This window comes from Macaca mulatta, chromosome 1 (genome assembly GCF_049350105.2).
Source record: "Macaca mulatta isolate MMU2019108-1 chromosome 1, T2T-MMU8v2.0, whole genome shotgun sequence".
Taxonomy (NCBI): domain Eukaryota; kingdom Metazoa; phylum Chordata; class Mammalia; order Primates; family Cercopithecidae; genus Macaca; species Macaca mulatta.
The window spans coordinates 20400543-20413508 of NC_133406.1; the positions used below are offsets into that span (position 1 = coordinate 20400543).

The window sequence follows — 12966 nt, forward strand, 5'->3', positions numbered from 1 at the left end:
GTTTGTCAATTTGATCTTTTAGAAAACCAACTTTCAGTTTTGTTGATTTTCTCCATTTTTGTATTTTCTGTTTTATTTATTTCTGAATTAATCTTTCTTTCTTTCCTTCCTAGGGTTTAATTTGTTCTTTTCTAGTGCCTAAATTGTAAATTTAGATTGCTAATTTGAGGTCCTTTGGGTGTTTTTTGTTTTGTTTTCTTTTGAGAGGGAGTCTCGCTCTTGTTGCCCAGGCTGGAGTGCAATGGTGCGATCTCGGCTCACTGCAACCTCTGCCTCCCAGGTTTAAGCAATTCTCTTGCTTCAGCCTCCCAAGTCGCTGGGATTACAGGCGCCTGCCACCACAACCGGCTAATTTTGTATTTTCAGCAGAGACAGGGTTTCTCCCTGTTGTTCAGGCTAGTCTCGAACTCCTGACCTCAGGTGATTGGCTCACCTCAGCCTCCCAAAGTGCTGGGATTACAGGCATTAACCGCGACGCCTGGCTTTCTTTAGGTTTTTTTCATGTAAGCATTTCACACTATAAATTTCCCTGTTAGCACTGCTTTCACTGCATCCCAAAGTTTGGCTATGCTGTGTTTTCATTTTCATTCATTTCTGAGTACAGCTGAGCCTTGAACAACATGGGTTTGAACTGCAAGGGTGCACTTATACAGGAATTGTTTTCAATAAGTACAGTAGGTCCTCTGATTTCATTAATTCTGCATCTGTAACCAAAGGCAGATTGAAAATACAGTCTTCACAGAGCGCAAACCCTGAGGATACAGCGGCCTAACTTTTTTAATGCCCAGGTTTTACAGGGCCAACTGCAAGACTTGACTCTGTGTGGATTTTGGCCTACTTACGGGGTCCTGGAACCAATCCCCTGTGGATACTGACACCCAACTGTATTTTCTGATTTCTCTTGTGGTTTCTTCTTTAACCCATTGGTTGTTTAAGCAAATATCTGAATCTCTTCAAATACCTGAGACTGGATAATTTATTAAAAAGAGACATTTATTTCTCTCAGTTCTCAAGGCTGGGGTGTCCAAGGTCAAGTCATCAGCCCATTCAGTGTCTAAGGAGGGCCCAGTCTCTCCTTCCAAGATGACACAACGTTGCTTCATCTTTCAGAGGGGAAGAACATTGTGTCCCCACACGGAGGAGACGGAGGGAATGAACCCACTCAAGTCCTTTTCTAAGGGCTCTAATTTCATCCATAAGGACTTCTACCCTCATGAGATAATCGCCTCCTAAAGAATCCACCTTTTTACCCTTTTTTTTTTTTTCTTTTTCTTTTTTTTGTTTGAGACAGGGTCTCATTCTATTGCCCCTACGGCAGTGCAGTAGCCTGTAGCCTGATCATGGCTCACTGCAGCCTTGACCTCCCAGGCTCAACCAGTCCTCCTGCTTCAGCCTCCTGAGTAGCTGGGACTACAGGCCTGCACCACCACGCCCACCGAATTTGGTGTTTTTTCTAGAGACAAGTTTTGCCATTTTGCCCTGGCTGGTCTTGAACTCCTGGGCTCGAACAATCTGACTGCCTTTCCCTTCCAAAGTGCTGGGATGACAGCGTTAGCCACCACCCCAGGCCAGTGCCCACCTCTTAATACTATCATATTGGCAAATAAATTTCAGCATATAAATTTTGGGGGACATTCAGACCATAGCAGTGTGTTCTGTACTTTCCAAAAAGAAAACAGGTCAGTTTATCAGTTTTCCTTGTGTTATTGATTTTTAACTCGATTTTGTTGTGGTCAGAGAAGACATTTGATAATACGCTGTTCGCCCTTCGCCAGCCTCGACGACTCTGGGTGAGGGGGCAAGAGGGGCCCTCGCAGGATTCCTGAGCGGCCAGGGATCCCAAAGAATACCTGCGCGACAGGGCGGAGGACCCGACGGGGTCCCAGGATCGTGGGCTGTGGGCCCTGACGCCTCGGAGCACTCCCTGTTCCGAGCGGGCCCGACGTGGTGGAAGCTCGGGAGCTCGGCAGCCGGGAGAGGCAGCAGGCGAAGAGGCTCCGGGATCCCGATCCGAGCACGACGACCCCGGGCTGGCGGTGCGGGCTGGAAGCCGGCGGGCATGGCTGGGCCGGGCTCTTGGGGCAGCCAGGCGCCTCTGCCGGCGTCTACGGCCATACCACCCTGAACGCGCCCGATCTCGTCTGATCTCGGAAGCTAAGCAGGGTCGGGCCTGGTTAGTACTTGGATGGGAGACCGCCTGGGAATACCGGGTGCTGTAGGCTTTTTGGCTTGCTTTCTTCTCTTTCTTTCTTTCTTTTCTACCTTCCTTTCTTCCCTTCTCTCACTCACTCTTCTTTCTTTCTTTCTTTCTTTCCTTCTTTCTCTCTTTCTTTCCTTTCTTTCTTTCTTTCCTTCTTTCTTTCTATCTCTCCCTCTTTCTATCTCGCTCTTTCTCTCTCTTTTGCTTTCCTTCTTACTTTCATTCTTTTCTGTTTCTTCCCTTGCTATCTTTCCTTTCTTTCTTTGTCTCTCTCTCTTTCTTTCTTTCGTTCTGCTGTCTTTCCTTCTTTCTTTCTTTCTACCTCTCTATCTTTCTTTCTATCCTTCCTCCTTTCTTTCCTTCTTTCTTTCTCTCTCCCTCTCTCTTGCTTGCTCTTTCTTTCTTTCCTTCTTTCTTTCATTCTTTTCTTTTCTTCCCTTGCTATCTTCCTTTTCTTTCTTCTCGTTCTTTCTTCTTTCTTGCTTTCCTTCTTTCTTTCTCCTATCTCTCTGTCTCTTTCTTTCTCTCTCTTTCTCTTTCTTTATTTCGTTCTTTCCTTCTTTCTTGCTTTTCTTTCTCACTTTCTTTTCTTCCTTTCTCTTTCTTTCTTTCTTTCTTCTCTTTGCTCCTTTCTTTCTTTCCTTCCTTTCTTTCTTTCTTTCTTTCTTTCTTTCCTTCCTTCCTTCCTTCCTTCCTTCTTTCTTTCTTTCCTTCCTTCTTTCTTTCTTTCCTTCTTTCTTTCTGTCTTTCCTTTTTCTTCCAGACGGAGTCTCGCTGTCACCCAGCCTGGAGTGCAGTGGCAAGATCTCGGCTCACTGCAAGCTCCGCCTCCCGGGTTCACGCCATTCTCCTGCCTCAGCCTCCCAAACAGCTGGGACTACAGGCGCCCGCCACCACGCCCGGCTCATGTTTTGTCGTTTTAGTGGAGACGGGGTTTCACCGTGTTAGCCAGGCTGGTCTGGATCTCCTGACGTCGTGATCCACCCGCCTCGGCCTCCCAAAGTGCTGGGACTACAGGCGTGATCCACCGCGCCCGGCCTGCTGTAGGCTTTTGTGGCTTCCCCTCTCCCTCCCTTGCCCCTACTATCGCCATGCTTCCCAACCTCCCCGGACTCTGCTCCCCCCTTGTCGCCCGCCTACACCCCCGCCGCAGCCGGGGACCTCCTCCTGGGGGTCCGCCACCAAAGCACCACCGGGCAGCAGCATCCCACCGCTTCCGCCTCGCCGCCGCCCGGCCAGGAGCCCGGCTCCAGCCCTGGAGGGCAGGAGGCCGGACCCCAAAGGCGCAGGCGCGGGTTCCCTGCCGTTCCCGGCGCCTTCCCGCTCCCGGAACGCACAGGCGATTCAATCCATTCACCGGGCGGGCGCCGCCGCAACCTTCCAAACCGGGGGAAGGGGCGGGCAGGGCCAGCGGGTGCCACAGACGCCAGCCGAGACCTCCGCTCCAGAACGCAGGGGCTGCTTTATCCGGGGGAAGGACATTGCTTCGCCAGCAACCAGGAAAACAGTCCCTGTGCACCCGGATTCCCATTGCCACCAACTTCGTGTAAACTCCAGTCCCGAGGACACGCCAGAGACCCAGGCCTCGGGCCCCGTGGGCACGCCCGGTGCCACGGCTCCCGCCAAAAGGGCGGGCGCACTCTGCAAATCAAGGGGCCCACCGCACCGCACCAAGAGCACAGGGAGGTGCCAACACAGGAAGGAGCCTACGAAACCCACCCCCAAAGCAAGCAATTAATCCAAGACAAAACCCGTCTCAGCGCTCCGTTGCTCCTCTCGCATGGACGGCCTGGCCACCCTGTTCTGGCCCAGCCCAAGCCCCCTCCACCCTATCCCGGCCTGCTCAAAAGGGCCCTGCCTACGGGAGCAGGGCGCTCCCTCTCCAAGGCTCTATCGCTCTCGCTCTCTAGCTCCCTGCCCCTCTCTCTTCTGGGTTTGCCCCTGCACCTCGCGCTATTTCTGTCGCCTTTCCTCTGTCTCTCCCTCTCTGTCTGTCTTTCTCGCTCTCTCTGTCCCTCTCTCTATCTCTGCCTCTCTGTCTCTTTCCCTCTCCACCTCCCCTGTCTCTCTCGATCGCTGTCTCTCTCCCTCCCTCGGTTTCAATCTCTCCATCTATCTCTTCCTTGCTCTCCTTCAAGCCGTTTCTGTGTGCACGTGTGTGTGTGTGCGTGTGTGTCTGTGTGTGAGCGCGCGCGCGTGTGTGGGTTCCCGCGCGCGAGCGCCCGGGTGTGTCTGTGTGTGGGGCTGTGGATTTGCTGCTGGTGGTGGTGGGGTGTTTCTGGGTTTCTCTCAGCCCCTCTCGCCGGGGATCAGGCTGCCGGCTCTAGTGCCAGCCCGGGGCAAAGCAGGGCCATCCCCCAACACCCCAGCCCCCACGCCCTCTTGCCCACCGGCCGGGTCTTGGTCGGGACAAGCGACCGTGGTGGGGGCGTTGTGAGAAAAAGGCCAGGCGCGGCTGGGCCGGCTGTTCGCCCTTGGCCAGCCCTGACGCCTCTGGGGGGGTGGGCCAAGAGGGGGCCTCGCAGGAGCTCCCCAGCGGCCAGGGATCCAAAAGAATACCTCCACGACAGGGCGGAGGACCCGCCGGGGTCCCAGGATCGTGGGCCCTGGGCCCAGACGCCTCGGAGCACTCCCTGTTCCGAGCGGGCCCGACGTGGTGGAAGCTCGGGAGCTCGGCAGCCGGGGGAAGGCCGCGGGCGAGCGGCTCGGGGGTCCCGATCCGAGCCCGGCGACCCCGGGCTGGCGGTGCGGGCTGGAAGCCGGCGGGCATGGCTGGGCCGGGCTCTTGGGGCAGCCAGGCGCCTCTGCCGGCGTCTACGGCCATACCACCCTGAACGCGCCCGATCTCGTCTGATCTCGGAAGCTAAGCAGGGTCGGGCCTGGTTAGTACTTGGATGGGAGACCGCCTGGGAATACCGGGTGCTGTAGGCTTTTTGGCTTGCTTTCTTCTCTTTCTTTCTTTCTTTTCTACCTTCCTTTCTTCCCTTCTCTCACTCACTCTTCTTTCCTTCTTTCTTTCCTTCTTTCTCTCTTTCTTTCCTTTCTTTCTTTCCTTCTTTCTTTCTATCTCTCCCTCTTTCTATCTCGCTCTTTCTCTCTCTTTTGCTTTCCTTCTTACTTTCATTCTTTTCTGTTTCTTCCCTTGCTATCTTTCCTTTCTTTCTTTGTCTCTCTCTCTTTCTTTCTTTCGTTCTGCTGTCTTTCCTTCTTTCTTTCTTTCTACCTCTCTATCTTTCTTTCTATCCTTCCTCCTTTCTTTCCTTCTTTCTTTCTCTCTCCCTCTCTCTTGCTTGCTCTTTCTTTCTTTCCTTCTTTCTTTCATTCTTTTCTTTTCTTCCCTTGCTATCTTCCTTTTCTTTCTTCTCGTTCTTTCTTCTTTCTTGCTTTCCTTCTTTCTTTCTTTCTCCTATCTCTCTGTCTCTTTCTTTCTCTCTCTTTCTCTTTCTTTATTTCGTTCTTTCCTTCTTTCTTGCTTTTCTTTCTCACTTTCTTTTCTTCCTTTCTCTTTCTTTCTTTCTTTCTTCTCTTTGCTCCTTTCTTTCTTTCCTTTCTTTCTTTCTTTCTTTCTTTCTTTCTTTCTTTCTTTCTTTCTTTCTTTCCTTCCTTCCTTCCTTCCTTCCTTCCTTCTTTCTTTCTTTCCTTCCTTCTTTCTTTCTTTCCTTCTTTCTTTCTGTCTTTCCTTTTTCTTCCAGACGGAGTCTCGCTGTCACCCAGCCTGGAGTGCAGTGGCAAGATCTCGGCTCACTGCAAGCTCCGCCTCCCGGGTTCACGCCATTCTCCTGCCTCAGCCTCCCAAACAGCTGGGACTACAGGCGCCCGCCACCACGCCCGGCTCATGTTTTGTCGTTTTAGTGGAGACGGGGTTTCACCGTGTTAGCCAGGCTGGTCTGGATCTCCTGACGTCGTGATCCACCCGCCTCGGCCTCCCAAAGTGCTGGGACTACAGGCGTGATCCACCGCGCCCGGCCTGCTGTAGGCTTTTGTGGCTTCCCCTCTCCCTCCCTTGCCCCTACTATCGCCATGCTTCCCAACCTCCCCGGACTCTGCTCCCCCCTTGTCGCCCGCCTACACCCCCGCCGCAGCCGGGGACCTCCTCCTGGGGGTCCGCCACCAAAGCACCACCGGGCAGCAGCATCCCACCGCTTCCGCCTCGCCGCCGCCCGGCCAGGAGCCCGGCTCCAGCCCTGGAGGGCAGGAGGCCGGACCCCAAAGGCGCAGGCGCGGGTTCCCTGCCGTTCCCGGCGCCTTCCCGCTCCCGGAACGCACAGGCGATTCAATCCATTCACCGGGCGGGCGCCGCCGCAACCTTCCAAACCGGGGGAAGGGGCGGGCAGGGCCAGCGGGTGCCACAGACGCCAGCCGAGACCTCCGCTCCAGAACGCAGGGGCTGCTTTATCCGGGGGAAGGACATTGCTTCGCCAGCAACCAGGAAAACAGTCCCTGTGCACCCGGATTCCCATTGCCACCAACTTCGTGTAAACTCCAGTCCCGAGGACACGCCAGAGACCCAGGCCTCGGGCCCCGTGGGCACGCCCGGTGCCACGGCTCCCGCCAAAAGGGCGGGCGCACTCTGCAAATCAAGGGGCCCACCGCACCGCACCAAGAGCACAGGGAGGTGCCAACACAGGAAGGAGCCTACGAAACCCACCCCCAAAGCAAGCAATTAATCCAAGACAAAACCCGTCTCAGCGCTCCGTTGCTCCTCTCGCATGGACGGCCTGGCCACCCTGTTCTGGCCCAGCCCAAGCCCCCTCCACCCTATCCCGGCCTGCTCAAAAGGGCCCTGCCTACGGGAGCAGGGCGCTCCCTCTCCAAGGCTCTATCGCTCTCGCTCTCTAGCTCCCTGCCCCTCTCTCTTCTGGGTTTGCCCCTGCACCTCGCGCTATTTCTGTCGCCTTTCCTCTGTCTCTCCCTCTCTGTCTGTCTTTCTCGCTCTCTCTGTCCCTCTCTCTATCTCTGCCTCTCTGTCTCTTTCCCTCTCCACCTCCCCTGTCTCTCTCGATCGCTGTCTCTCTCCCTCCCTCGGTTTCAATCTCTCCATCTATCTCTTCCTTGCTCTCCTTCAAGCCGTTTCTGTGTGCACGTGTGTGTGTGTGCGTGTGTGTGTGTGTGTGTGTGTGTGTGTGTGTGTCTGTGTGTGAGCGCGCGCGCGTGTGTGGGTTCCCGCGCGCGAGCGCCCGGGTGTGTCTGTGTGTGGGGCTGTGGATTTGCTGCTGGTGGTGGTGGGGTGTTTCTGGGTTTCTCTCAGCCCCTCTCGCCGGGGATCAGGCTGCCGGCTCTAGTGCCAGCCCGGGGCAAAGCAGGGCCATCCCCCAACACCCCAGCCCCCACGCCCTCTTGCCCACCGGCCGGGTCTTGGTCGGGACAAGCGACCGTGGTGGGGGCGTTGTGAGAAAAAGGCCAGGCGCGGCTGGGCCGGCTGTTCGCCCTTGGCCAGCCCTGACGCCTCTGGGGGGGTGGGCCAAGAGGGGGCCTCGCAGGAGCTCCCCAGCGGCCAGGGATCCAAAAGAATACCTCCACGACAGGGCGGAGGACCCGCCGGGGTCCCAGGATCGTGGGCCCTGGGCCCAGACGCCTCGGAGCACTCCCTGTTCCGAGCGGGCCCGACGTGGTGGAAGCTCGGGAGCTCGGCAGCCGGGGGAAGGCCGCGGGCGAGCGGCTCGGGGGTCCCGATCCGAGCCCGGCGACCCCGGGCTGGCGGTGCGGGCTGGAAGCCGGCGGGCATGGCTGGGCCGGGCTCTTGGGGCAGCCAGGCGCCTCTGCCGGCGTCTACGGCCATACCACCCTGAACGCGCCCGATCTCGTCTGATCTCGGAAGCTAAGCAGGGTCGGGCCTGGTTAGTACTTGGATGGGAGACCGCCTGGGAATACCGGGTGCTGTAGGCTTTTTGGCTTGCTTTCTTCTCTTTCTTTCTTTCTTTTCTACCTTCCTTTCTTCCCTTCTCTCACTCACTCTTCTTTCCTTCTTTCTTTCCTTCTTTCTCTCTTTCTTTCCTTTCTTTCTTTCCTTCTTTCTTTCTATCTCTCCCTCTTTCTATCTCGCTCTTTCTCTCTCTTTTGCTTTCCTTCTTACTTTCATTCTTTTCTGTTTCTTCCCTTGCTATCTTTCCTTTCTTTCTTTGTCTCTCTCTCTTTCTCTTTCTTCCTTCCTTCCTTCCTTTCTTCCTTCCTCTCTATCTCTCTATCACTCTTTCTTTCTTTCCTTCCTTCTTTCTTTCTCTCTTTGTTTTCTTTCTTTCTTTCCTTCTTTCTCTCTCTCTCTCTTTCTCGCTCTTTCTCTCTTTCTTTCCTTCTTTTCTTTTTCTTCCCTTGCTATCTTTGTTTTCTTTCTTTCTCTTTTCTTTTCTTTCCTTCTTTCTTTCTTTCTCCTATCTCTCTGTCTCTTTCTTTCTCTTTCTTTATTTCATTCTTTCCTTTTCTCTTGCTTTTCTTTCTTTCTCACTTTCTTCCTTTCTCTTCCTTTCTTTCTTTCTTTCTTTCTTTCTTTGTTTCATGCTTTCTTCGGTCTTTGCCTCTTTCTTCCTTTCTTTCTTTCCTTCTTACTTTCATTCTTTTCTTTTTCTTCCCTTACTATCTTTCCCTTGTTTCTTTCTCTCTCTTTCTTTCTCTCTCTCTCTCTTTCTCTCTCACTCTTTCTCTCTTTCTTTCTTTCTCTCTTTCTTTCTCTCCTTCTTTCTCTCTTTCTTTCTTTCTTTCTTTCTTTCTTTCTTTCTTTCTTTCTTTCTTTCTTTCTTTCTTTCTTTCCTACTTGGTTTCTTTCTTTCTTTCCTTTTTCTTCCAGACGGAGTCTCACTCTGTCACCCAACCTGGAGTGCAGTAGCAAGATCTGGGCCCACTGCAAGCTCCGCCTCCCGGGTTCACGCCATTCTCCTGCCTCAGCCTCCTGAGTAGCTGGGATTACAGGCATGCACCACCACACCTGGCTAATTTTGTATTTTTAGTAGAGACGGGGCTTCTCCATGTTGGTTAGCTTGGTCTTGGTCTGGAACTCCCAACTTCAGGCGATCCACCCACTTTCCCAAAGTGCTAGGATACCCAAAGTGCTAGGATTACAGGCGTGAGTCACCAGCGCCCGGTCAGACTAGGGGTATAGTTTTAGGCTTCTGCTTGGCTTTCCTTTTCTGTGATGAATTTCACCTCACAGTCTTAGGATATGGTGAGGAGTTTTAGGCATCGATCTTCATATGGGATATTATTCTACAGTTTTCTCTTGTAAAATCTTTGTCTTGCTTTGGTATCAGGGCAATTGTAGCCTCATAGAATGAGTTAGGGAATACTCCCTCCTCTTCAAGGTTTTGGCAGGATTAACAAGGATTACTATTCGTTCTCTAAATATTTGATAGAGAAGTCAAGTCCAAGGCTTTTTTTTTTTTTTTTTTTTTTTTTTTGGCAGGAGATATTGGGTTACTGATTCAGTCTCCTTACTAGTTACTAGTCTATTCAGATTTTCACTTTCTTTGTGATTTAGTCTTGGTAGGGTTCATGTTCCTAGGAATTTATCCATTTCATCCAAGTTATCCAATATGTTGGTGTACAATTGTTCTTAGCACTCTCTTACAATCCTATTCATTTATTTCTTTGAGACAGGATCTCATCTGTCACCTAGGCTAGAGTGCAGTGGTGTGATCTAGGCTCATTACAACCTCCACCTCCCAGGTTCAAGCGATCCTCCTACCTCAGCCTCCTCAGTAGCTGGGACAACAGGCTTTTGCCATCAAGATGGGCTGAATTTTCTTCTTTCTTTCTTTCTTTCTTTAATTTATTTTTTTCTTTCCTTTTTATCTTTTTTTTTTTTTTTTTGTAAAGACCGGGTTTGACCATATCTCCCAGGCTGGTCTTGAACTCCTGAGCTAAAGTGATTCACCTGCCTGAACCTCCCGAGTAGCTGGGATTACAGGGGCCTACCACCACACCCGGCTAATTTTTTTTGTATTTTTAGTAGAGATGGTTTCACCATGTTGGCCAGGTTAGTCTTGAACTCCTAACCTCAAGTGATCTGCATGCCTCGGCCTCCCAAAGTGCTGGGATTATAGGTGTGAGCCACTTCACCCTGCCAATCGTTTTCATTTTGACTGGATCCAATAGTAATGTCCCCACTTCCATTTCTGATTTTCGTAATTTGAGTATTCTCTCTTTTTTTCTTAGTCACTCCATAAAGTTTGTCAATTTGATCTTTTAAAAAACCAACTTTCAGTTTTGTTGATTTTCTCCATTTTTGTATTTTCTGTTTTATTTATTTCTGAATTAATCTTTCTTTCTTTCCTTCCTAGGGTTTAATTTGTTCTTTTCTAGTGCCTAAATTGTAAATTTAGATTGCTAATTTGAGGTCCTTTGGGTGTTTTTTGTTTTGTTTTCTTTTGAGAGGGAGTCTCGCTCTTGTTGCCCAGGCTGGAGTGCAATGGTGCGATCTCGGCTCACTGCAACCTCTGCCTCCCAGGTTTAAGCAATTCTCTTGCTTCAGCCTCCCAAGTCGCTGGGATTACAGGCGCCTGCCACCACAACCGGCTAATTTTGTATTTTCAGCAGAGACAGGGTTTCTCCCTGTTGTTCAGGCTAGTCTCGAACTCCTGACCTCAGGTGATTGGCTCACCTCAGCCTCCCAAAGTGCTGGGATTACAGGCATTAACTGCGACGCCTGGCTTTCTTTAGGTTTTTTTCATGTAAGCATTTCACACTATAAATTTCCCTGTTAGCACTGCTTTCACTGCATCCCAAAGTTTGGCTATGCTGTGTTTTCATTTTCATTCATTTCTGAGTACAGCTGAGCCTTGAACAACATGGGTTTGAACTGCAAGGGTGCACTTATACAGGAATTGTTTTCAATAAGTACAGTAGGTCCTCTGATTTCATTAATTCTGCATCTGTAACCAAAGGCAGACTGAAAATACAGTCTTCACAGAGCGCAAACCCTGAGGATACAGCGGCCTAACTTTTTTAATGCCCAGGTTTTACAGGGCCAACTGCAAGACTTGACTCTGTGTGGATTTTGGCCTACTTACGGGGTCCTGGAACCAATCCCCTGTGGATACTGACACCCAACTGTATTTTCTGATTTCTCTTGTGGTTTCTTCTTTAACCCATTGGTTGTTTAAGCAAATATCTGAATCTCTTCAAATACCTGAGACTGGATAATTTATTAAAAAGAGACATTTATTTCTCTCAGTTCTCAAGGCTGGGGTGTCCAAGGTCAAGTCATCAGCCCATTCAGTGTCTAAGGAGGGCCCAGTCTCTCCTTCCAAGATGACACAACGTTGCTTCATCTTTCAGAGGGGAAGAACATTGTGTCCCCACACGGAGGAGACGGAGGGAATGAACCCACTCAAGTCCTTTTCTAAGGGCTCTAATTTCATCCATAAGGACTTCTACCCTCATGAGATAATCGCCTCCTAAAGAATCCACCTTTTTACCCTTTTTTTTTTTTTCTTTTTCTTTTTTTTGTTTGAGACAGGGTCTCATTCTATTGCCCCTACGGCAGTGCAGTAGCCTGTAGCCTGATCATGGCTCACTGCAGCCTTGACCTCCCAGGCTCAACCAGTCCTCCTGCTTCAGCCTCCTGAGTAGCTGGGACTACAGGCCTGCACCACCACGCCCACCGAATTTGGTGTTTTTTCTAGAGACAAGTTTTGCCATTTTGCCCTGGCTGGTCTTGAACTCCTGGGCTCGAACAATCTGACTGCCTTTCCCTTCCAAAGTGCTGGGATGACAGCGTTAGCCACCACCCCAGGCCAGTGCCCACCTCTTAATACTATCATATTGGCAAATAAATTTCAGCATATAAATTTTGGGGGACATTCAGACCATAGCAGTGTGTTCTGTACTTTCCAAAAAGAAAACAGGTCAGTTTATCAGTTTTCCTTGTGTTATTGATTTTTAACTCGATTTTGTTGTGGTCAGAGAAGACATTTGATAATACGCTGTTCGCCCTTCGCCAGCCTCGACGACTCTGGGTGAGGGGGCAAGAGGGGCCCTCGCAGGATTCCTGAGCGGCCAGGGATCCCAAAGAATACCTGCGCGACAGGGCGGAGGACCCGACGGGGTCCCAGGATCGTGGGCTGTGGGCCCTGACGCCTCGGAGCACTCCCTGTTCCGAGCGGGCCCGACGTGGTGGAAGCTCGGGAGCTCGGCAGCCGGGAGAGGCAGCAGGCGAAGAGGCTCCGGGATCCCGATCCGAGCACGACGACCCCGGGCTGGCGGTGCGGGCTGGAAGCCGGCGGGCATGGCTGGGCCGGGCTCTTGGGGCAGCCAGGCGCCTCTGCCGGCGTCTACGGCCATACCACCCTGAACGCGCCCGATCTCGTCTGATCTCGGAAGCTAAGCAGGGTCGGGCCTGGTTAGTACTTGGATGGGAGACCGCCTGGGAATACCGGGTGCTGTAGGCTTTATGGCTTGCTTTCTTCTCTTTCTTTCTTTCTTTTCTACCTTCCTTTCTTCCCTTCTCTCACTCACTCTTCTTTCCTTTCTCTTTCCTTCTTTCTCTCTTTCTTTCCTTTCTTTCTTTCCTTCTTTCTTTCTATCTCTCCCTCTTTCTATCTCGCTCTTTCTCTCTCTTTTGCTTTCCTTCTTACTTTCATTCTTTTCTGTTTCTTCCCTTGCTATCTTTCCTTTCTTTCTTTGTCTCTCTCTCTTTCTTTCTTTCGTTCTGCTGTCTTTCCTTCTTTCTTTCTTTCTACCTCTCTATCTTTCTTTCTATCCTTCCTCCTTTCTTTCCTTCTTTCTTTCTCTCTCCCTCTCTCTTGCTTGCTCTTTCTTTCTTTCCTTCTTTCTTT

At 51.3% G+C, this 12966-nt stretch overlaps 4 non-coding genes across 4 annotated transcripts; all 4 read left to right on the forward strand.

Annotated features, from left to right (window-relative positions):
- The first annotated feature begins 2103 nt into the window (after positions 1-2103).
- On the forward strand, positions 2104-2222 carry LOC114675630 (5S ribosomal RNA). The gene has a single exon (XR_003726538.1). It is a non-coding gene; the product is annotated as a 5S ribosomal RNA (ribosomal RNA).
- A 2790-nt stretch (positions 2223-5012) lies between these two features.
- On the forward strand, positions 5013-5131 carry LOC144338855 (5S ribosomal RNA). The gene has a single exon (XR_013413243.1). It is a non-coding gene; the product is annotated as a 5S ribosomal RNA (ribosomal RNA).
- Positions 5132-7967: 2836 nt separating this feature from the next.
- Positions 7968-8086, forward strand: LOC114675633 (5S ribosomal RNA). The gene has a single exon (XR_003726541.2). It is a non-coding gene; the product is annotated as a 5S ribosomal RNA (ribosomal RNA).
- A 4374-nt stretch (positions 8087-12460) lies between these two features.
- LOC114675924 (5S ribosomal RNA) lies at positions 12461-12579 on the forward strand. Its single transcript, XR_003726784.1, has one exon. It is a non-coding gene; the product is annotated as a 5S ribosomal RNA (ribosomal RNA).
- The last annotated feature ends 387 nt before the right edge of the window (positions 12580-12966 follow it).